Source organism: Falco cherrug, chromosome 6 (genome assembly GCF_023634085.1).
Source record: "Falco cherrug isolate bFalChe1 chromosome 6, bFalChe1.pri, whole genome shotgun sequence".
Classification (NCBI taxonomy): domain Eukaryota; kingdom Metazoa; phylum Chordata; class Aves; order Falconiformes; family Falconidae; genus Falco; species Falco cherrug.
Window position 1 is genome coordinate 27616570 of NC_073702.1, and position 9495 is coordinate 27626064.

Here is a 9495-nt window from a genome sequence, read left to right on the forward strand (position 1 = left end):
AGTTGCATGAAGATTAAAAGAACTTCCCTGTGTCTCTTCGCTGTGCCACTGACTAGCAGGTTTATTGGCTAGAGGTGAGCAGTTAAACTACTCCACTAAATTCAGGGAGAATGAGTTCAAGTCTTGTCAACCTTGACAACACAGCTCTAAAAAAACATAAGCTAGCCCTTTCAGTGAGTCAAGAGCAACTGGTCCTGCTTCTGGACACATCAGACAGATATGGTAGGCTAAGGAAAGGGACATGCTCAACCATCCTAGACCCTTTCATGTTAGTGACATCAGATACATACTTTTATGAGACGAGTTTGGAGCCCTGAAAAAGAAGGTGATGTTACAAGAAGTTAGCCCTCAAGTAATGTTTCTCTCTCTTTAAGTTAAGTATGCCAGCATGCAAGGCAGCTTGTCCAAAAAAGCTGAAAAACAATCAGAAAATTCTAATGCCACCTCCAGCCACCTCTGAAAAGCAGAAAAAGAGAACACCATGAAATTAATTGTGATTTGTTATGAACTGAACAGCCTTCTGTATTCAAGGCTCTTTGTCACCTAGGGATTAAAACTGTCCTGATACTTTAGCTCTCCTTCCTCTCCTGAGTGCAGCTCGAACTCTTGAGCTTTTGGCCCGTAGTCACTGCCAGGGTGTCGTGTCCCTCCTCCCCAAGAGTGCTGCCAGAATGCAGGAAATAAGACACTTGCTGGTCCATCCTGTACTGTACTCTTGCTTCTATTTTTTTCCTTCTTTGCAGCTGCAAAATACAACTGAGCAAGTTAATTTCCACTTCCCTTGAACACGGAAGCAAGCAGTGCATTTTGTCACGTGGTCACATCAGCAGACCGCAACAACAAGCACAGTCACCTGGTGAAACAATTCACTCAGATTTGGAAGGAAAATTTCCTTAGGGCAGGTGACACTGGACATCTGGCAGCCCTCTACTTTTGTTCTGAGAATAACACCTACATTGTAGGGCATGTTGCCAGAAGCTGCACCCACCTGGGATGTAGCCAGCCCAAGATGAAAGGGAACACCAAATCCAGAAATGATGATTAGCTTTTACTGATGTTCAGAACAGAGGTACCTGGGAACGTGCTAGTTCCCCTTAGGTGTTCAGTATTGCTTGGTAAAGTCAGGGAACTAAAAAAGTAATCAGGTCAGAGCCAGGCTTGCATATGCTTTCTCCACAGAGATTACAAACTACTTGCCAAATATTCAGATTGGGTAATTGTTACCTGGATTACCAAGGGTATGCAGTCCAAAGGAAGGTAATTGCTTAGAGTTTCTGATAGATTGCATCACTCCCTGCCAAAGTATAGGGCAGAATGAGAATCATCAACACATGAGGTAAGGATACAAGCCTGCATGTAGTTTAGACAGTAGAACTGAACCCATCGTGGCTGACTGCAGCACAAGAAACATTAACCCCCCACACTCCATTTATAGGAAAGCAATAATTTGATTCTGAACTCCAGAAGCACTTGTGGAATCTAGTTTCCCCAAAATAACCTTCCCTTTCTTAGGACACAGGGGATAAGCATTTATCCTTGCACTAAAATGTAGATTTGACCAAAGCTAATTTTACTTCAGCATCTAGCTATGAGATCATTGTTCTACCAGCATACGAGTTTAGCTTCACGCTGCCACATATTTTATGACCAAGTGCAACTTGGAGCAGAGCCTGTACTGTCCGTCAGGGGTGCTGCTACATGATAAAAAAATCCATCATCCATTGTATTTAACTATACAGCTTCAGTGAAAATCAGGTTCCTTTTAACAAAAATGGTTAGGTACTACTAAGATATACGGAAAGATTAGGCATCCAAAATATTACAGCATAACTGCATATGAGAGTATGAACTTCTATAAGCATTTTAGAGGTGCTTTTCTTCTCTGCAACCAAATAGCAATACAATCCAGAGAAGAGAACAGAAATTATTTAAATTTTCACTCTATTCCAGTCAGCCATGCATACAGTGCTGACTCAGGAGCAAACATTAAAAAGCAGGAGCCATGCGGGAACTTACAAATCCAATTGTACATCTCCCAAGGGGGGTCATTACACCAGTGTCAAACAGGCCTTAAGCAGGAGGAATGAATAGGTGGGGGGAGATTTGACAGCAGGGGAAAAGAGTGCTGGTAGGAAAGGCCCCGATAACAACAGGTCCAATCGACACGCACAGCCTTCAAACCGAACTGTGATCCTGAGGTTTTTAAGGAGGAAAGTGATAGCCCATATCAGAAGTTAATAAGGAAGACATGGTGAAAATGTAATGAGAGACAGCACATTGAAATATCCAGTGCAGGGCCCACTTTCTGTGTGCCATTAGAAAATTACATTCCTCCTTGTTTTCTTAGTTGTATAACTAAAATAGTTAATTTTAGACATAATTGCAAAAAAGCAAACAGACTTAAAACCACATCTCTAAGAAAGCTGGGAGATGGCAATATCATTAAGGCTTATTCAAGGTACTAAACCTGGCCATAGATGAAATATTAATTAAAGGCTGCATTCATTGCCTTCAGAAAATGATTATTCAACACAGCAATGACGTTTTGCCTAATTGTGTAATGAAGTTTTATCTTACTATGCGGTAAAGCTTAGACCAAAATGTTAGTGTAATAAGAAGATCACAGAGCTTTAACGATGGGCTGAAACTTAGGAAAAGCATGTGTGTGTTAATATGTGACTTCAGAAAGTATGCAAATCACTTCAGTAACACTGTACTTGTCTTCTATATGAGATAATGGATAAACAGTCAACAGCCTTTATTTCATTGTTGGGTAGTTCATCAAATTAGTGTCTAAATTAAGGATCCAATTAATCTATATTAAATAATTTGTCAATACAAATAAAATAATTGCAATTTAAGATAATCATGTTTGTGGCATTTTTTTTCCTCTTATTACCATTAAGAATAGGGAGTTTTATCAATGCCCAAATCACAGCTCCCTTAAACTGGGAGGTATCCAAAATTCAGATCTTGTGGCAGGCCTCCCTCTCCTACATATGCATAAAAATCCTTCTTTATCTTTTGTGAAAATATCTTTTTTTCTTGAGATGGGAACGACAAATTCCACTCCTCCCATTCACACTGAGGAGAACATTACTCCCTAAACAGTGCTACTTAATCCAAAACAAACAGCAAGATATCTAAATATCCCTTAGTTTATGGAGGGGGAGTACCTCCTTGAGACAAAGGAGGGGGAAGAGGGTGGATTTGAAGGGACTGTATTCAGACGAGTCTAGCTCATCTCCAAGTACCATGGTTGAATTTATGAGTGTTTCCACAGGAAAAAAGAAAAGTGTCAGAAGGATTTCCAGGGCTGGAATGCAGCAGAACTGATTCCCACAAGCTTGGGAATGTTGCTGGCTTTCACAGTAGATCTGTTAATCTTGTAATAAAGTAAATTTTTAATGTATTTTGCACTTGGTGATGAGCTTTCCTAGCTGTAACCTCAGTGTGAGAAGCCCTCCCTAATAATATGGCTGTGGAAATATTGCTGGAGGCAGGTCTTGCACTGCTTTCTTTTGTCTCTCCACTTAGTCTTTGCAGAAAGACACTAGCAGACGCTGAGAAAGGCTGTAAAACAAAACATTGTTTTAAATCAAACCACTTTTATTGTTGTATTAAAGGAGCTATCTGTGTTCCTAATAGTGACTATAGAAATTACACAGTAAGAACGTCTAGGCAGGTGCATAATTTAAAAAGAAAAAGGATGGACACACACACCCCCCTCCCCTTTAGGAGAGGTCAGAGTTTATATTTCAGGAGGTCTGTTTGCCTAAAGGAGTAGAAAAAATGAGAGCCGAATGAAAGAAGGGAAGGGGTAGGATAGAAAAACAGACGAGATGAGAGACAAGAATGGGCAGCAGAAAAGAAGCAGGAGAGGAGGATGAAAGAGAGAGATGACATCTGACTTGGACAAGGGGTGAACCACAAACGTAGTCATTGCCAGTGTCCAGGAACAAAAATAGCTCATTTGTCCACCAGCGGCAGGGCAGCTGCCAGTGCGGCGGGACGGTGCCTTCCCTGCGCTGCTCTGCGCAGCACATCCCCACTTCCAGATCTGCCCCTTTCGCTGTGCTGTGTGACAAAACTCAGGGTGTTCTCGCAGTCCCTGTGGTTGTGGTTAGGAAACTGCCGCATGTTGGGTCTCAATAGAAAAAGTATTTTAATACAAGAAAAACAGGAAACTCAAGCACGTTTTGGGTCTAATTCAATTTCAGTTCCCCGATTCCTTTATTTTCTATGGACAAAAGGCATGTAACAAAATTATGAACTGGGACGTGAAGAAAGCAGAACTGTGCACATGACAGATAAAGCTGGCTCATTATGTGAAAACTGAAGCCATGCAAAATAGAAATTCAGAGCAGATTAAAACACCTCTCATCCAAAAACCAGTTAGGACCAGTCAAGCAAATCCCGGCACCTGGACAGAGTTTGAGCAGTACATATATGAACTGGCATAGGTCATGGTTTCACAAGAGCAGACCAGATTACGAAGAAACGCAAATATTCTTTCTTCATTTTAAGCTGAAAGCAACCTCTGGTTTAGGAATCTACAGACAAGGTACAAGGTACAAGGTACCAGTTCAGCGTCAGCCACCCTATGCTCCCTTTGCAAGATCATCAGTGCATTTTAGTGCTAATGTACTAAAGCATGACACTAGCTCAAGATAACCACATTCTATTGAGAAACATAACAATAGAAATAATGGAATAAGCACTTCATGCAGTTTGCTAGGAATGTAGTTTGGACACCAACAGCCAAAACAAACTAAAATGGCAAATGCAAGGACTCTATTTTGAAAAGATCTGCAAACAGACTCAGCAGCTTTACAGGGGGTCATATTTTCCTCAAGGATAAACTGTCCTTGAACAATATTTCCAGTGTTCTGGGTACTAACATGCTTTCTTTTCATATGGATTGTTCTCACCTCCGCTCCTTTTCCTTGAATAAATATTTACTGTGACCAATAAAATTCTGCTCTCCATTTATGAGTTAAATAGCATCGCATTCCCACACGCTGTTTTATATACCCATACATAAAGCATATGTGCCCACAGAAAATGACATCTCTAAACTATGTCTGGTGGAATTATTTTTAAGCAATCATATTCACTGTAGATTTCAGTCCTGATTCACCAATACATTTAATTCACTGTGGTATTAGATCTGTGAGTGAGAGGAATGGAACATTCTGCTCAAGAAAGGAGGTGACATATTTCACCAGAGATATAGCGTTTCTGTGAGTATGTGAAAGAGTGATGCCTGATGCAGCGTCCGTAAGCATGGGAGTAAATACATCATCTTCACAAGGAACTACTGACGTGTTTAATTTTAAGAAAGTAACCAAAATTATTTTTAGTGAATTATTCATACACTTCTAAATGTGTTCAAGGGTTTTACCAGGTCAGAGCTTAAGTGAGCAAATTACAGTCTGCAAGATGCCAGCAGACTGTTACTGATAAGCATGCTGGACTACTATCTGTTATTCATTCATTATTCACCTATTGTTATTTGCTGCTCATCATCTTGAAAATTTCAGTAAACAAGTCAGGAATGGAAAGAATCTTTACATGTGAGCTAAGAACATCGAGCACAAAATATGTATGGGGGAAAAAAGGGTTAAAAATTCACAGGTTAATATATATAAGCGGAGCGAGTCATCTAAACCTCTTCTTTTTTACAAGGCGGGGCACACCCTTGACACACCGGGGCTCACCACTGTTTCTGCTGTTTGTATAGCTTTGGGGAAGTTGGGGACTGTGCTCCACACAGAGGTCCTTTTTGCTGAATTCCCCTCCAGGAGCACAGGGGCAAAGAGGAACACATCTCTCGTGAACACCTGCCACCAGCAGTTCCTTCCTCAGGCACTTAAATAGATTTTCCTCATGCTACAGTAAAAGAAGACACCGGCTGTGCCCCTTCATACACCCCAAAATATAAACAGTTGTACTAACAAGAAAGGTGAGAGTGCCAGCAGGTTTCTCTGGGATGCAAAAGCAGAGCTACATAAAGCATTCATGCCTGTGCTGGACTTGAGTTTAATTTGCAAATCCCAACTGCTCTGTGGTGCCCCACCGAAGAGGCGGAGGTTCAGGCTGCATAGCACGCCCAAGGTCTATCATGTGCATCCTCATACTAAAATACCTTGTTGAGAGTTGTTCATAGTCTTACAGATCTCTCTCAAGTCTTCTGGTCTTTATATGAGAAGCTCAGTGGCCACAGACCATCTGAGACAGCCTGTTGGATAGCCCCTTGGTGGTGGAGGAAGACACACAGGTGCACCCATGCAGATGGTGACACAGACAGATTGTGTCAGTATGTACCTCCTAACAACTTGATTAGTACTGGACCTAACTTAGTTTAGGCCTAGCTAAGCCTGCAGTTTGAAATTATTAGCGTAGGCATGCTTTATTTTCTATTTTACACTTACATTTGTCCTGGACAAACTTTGGTTTTAGTCAAGATAAAGGACACGGTGATGGCCACAGGGCAACCACCAGGCTAAGCCCAACAATGAGGGAAACACCGACTTCCCTGTACATGGAAAGAGGAGAAATGTATCAGCACCAGCCCTTGGCCAAAGCAGATGAGGATGGGAATTCCCTGCCAAAAAAGAGAAATCTGCCCAGCGTGAGGAAGGACAAGTTAATCAGCCCGCACTACCTACTAGAAGATGCACGACACAGCAAAGCCCTCAGCATCAAATGCCAGTGAAGTGTTAAGCAGCGAGAAAATAGCCTCAGCCACCAGCACTCTGGAAAAAGTAAAAACTATTGGCTTTGGCACAGGTACAAAGCATATATGCCTGTCTTGCCTGGAATAGCAAGAGATACAAAATTCAGGACTGCCAGGAGTGTCAGTGAGAGGAACTGGGGAGATGCCTCACTGCTGGGCAGAAAAAAAGTATATAATCCCATGTGATGAGCTCAAAGGAAGTCCAGGTGATTTCCTGATGACCTTGAGAGTGAGAATTTCAGATCCATCAGGCCAAGAAAGGGGAACTACATAGAATCATAGAATCATTTAGGTTGGGACCTTTAAGATCATCAAGTCCACCCGTTAACCTAGCACTGCCAAGTCCACCACTAAACCATATGGCTAAGCACCACATCTACATGTCTTCTAAATACCTCCAGGGGTGGTGACTCAACCACCTCCCTGGGCAGCCCGGTCCAGTGCTTGATAACACTTTTGGTGAAGAAATTTTTCCTAATATCCAACCTAAACCTCCTCTGGTGCAACTTGAAGCCATTTCCATTCATCCTATCACTTTCTACTTGGGAGAAGAGACTGACAGCCACCTGGCTACAACCTCCTTTCAGGTAGATGTGGAGAACAAGGAGGTCTCCCCTAAGCCTCCTTTTCTCTAAACAACCCCAGTTTCCTCAGATGCTCCTCACAGGACATGTTCTCTAGACCCTTCACCAGCTTGAGACAGAGTCATATCACTACCTTTAGGAGACTTTCTTGTTCATTGGTTGCTACGTTGTAAGGTGTTTTTTGTACTTAGCAGCAAGCGTGTTCTATACAAACACCTGTATGACAAACGATTTGATATTTGAAAGCTGTGTCATCTGAAACCTTATCTGTCTCATTTGAGTAAATTTACCTCCTGTCAGAAACCAAAGATGTTTACTTTTACTTTAAGAAGACTTTATTTCCAAACTTTGTAAACCCTGCTTTACAGAGAAAACATCTTTTCATCTATTATTTGGCCACTATCAAGCAATTATCAGCAACAGAATAGTACAAGTCATACTGATCTGTACACCATGCAATACATACAAAAATGTCTCTCTTTTAACTAGTTCCTAATCAAGCCACAGTGCTGGTTTCAGGGGCTTTTCCAGCACTTCTGAGAAGAGACAGTAGACCGAGTTAGACAGAAGCAGCAAGCAGCCAGTCTGCAGGTGAGAGAAGAAAGGGGCCCCTACCTTCATCACTGCCCAGCACCTTCATACACCTGACCCTTTCAGCCTCTATGACTAAGATTTCATTGATTTCCATAGAAGAAATGCTATTGAACAACTATTTGGAAGTCATTAAGCATTGCAAATATCTAAAATAGATATATTGTTGTCAAAATACACTGAATAATTGCAATTTGTGATTTATAAGCTTTGCTGTGCTGGATATGCTAACTTACTAAATTGCAAAATTAATTCAGCCACAAAGGGTCTCCCAGTCAACCATGCAAATTAGCATGGTTCTGTTGCAACACTTTACATTTCAATATTGCCTTTAATCAGAGGATCTCAAAATATATTTATGATATCTAATTAATAAGACATACTACATTTCCTTGAGCTATGCAAGTCTGATTATAGCATACACTGCACTGCTGTCATTGCACATTTCCACACCTGTAGCACTTTTGAGTGGGCTCATGCAATAGCAATAATCTCTGACCATTGCCTTGTTTCTAGTTTACATATGTGCTAGTCATGCAAACATGCATATGCATGTGTCTCCACTTATTTTTCCCCTACCTGTGCAGGTACAAAAGATACAAGTTGGTGGGAGGCCGTAAAACTTGCAACAGTCTTTTTCCAGATGCCTATTTATTGCAATTTTTCAGTGGGATCCTCCAGAAGAGGAGCAGCAACAGAACTGAAATGTGAACATGTTTGTGTACACATGGATGTATGAGCTGCAAATCAGTATATCGCACGGCAGAATCATGTAACATCTGAGAAGCAGACAGGTAAGCCTAAAATTTACCATTTAAAAACAACTGCATACCTAACTTGTCTTGCTAATCACTCAGAAGATTATTCGTGGTGAAAGACATTGAAAAATCCAATTTCGTTTTAACCATGTATTCTTATTTAAAGGCTAGAAGGAAAGTATTATTTTACAGATAGCGATCAGAGACACCAGGAGACTTACTTTCCCACAGCTGCATTGTAAGTCTGTGGCCACACTGGCAATTGCATTCACTCAAATTACTATTAATTCTGCTTACAACATCAGCGCCTAAGGACTACTGAGAATGGAGTGCCTTCAGTCTTGCTAGGCTCTGTACACAGAGCTGCAGCCAGACCCTCCCTGAAGCTCTCACAGCCAAAACAAAGAATGATGGAGGAAAGGCAGTAACACAACTGGCAAATTGTGTAATATTAACAACTTCAGAGAAGGTCCAATTGTGGTTTTTTCTTAACGGGGTTTAGATAAAGTGGGGTGTGTAGAACTAAAAGAAACAAGGGACTGATGAGGAAAGGTGCAATGAGAAATAGGCCAGGAAAGCGCAAGATATAACAGAGAAGACAAGGCGCAAAAATGAAGTGAAAGGACTGCGGGTAGTGGGAAGATGCATACAGGAGAGATATGGAGCTCCAGCGAAAGAGGATGGGGTGCAGAAAATCCTCCAGAAGTGCAGCAAGCTCGCAGAGCATCTAACAGTCCCTATTTCAGCAACTCTGGTAGCTGTTCCTCTCTGTGGTTCAGTAGAGGCACCACTTGAGTCCTAACATCCTCTGAGCAAAAGAGCT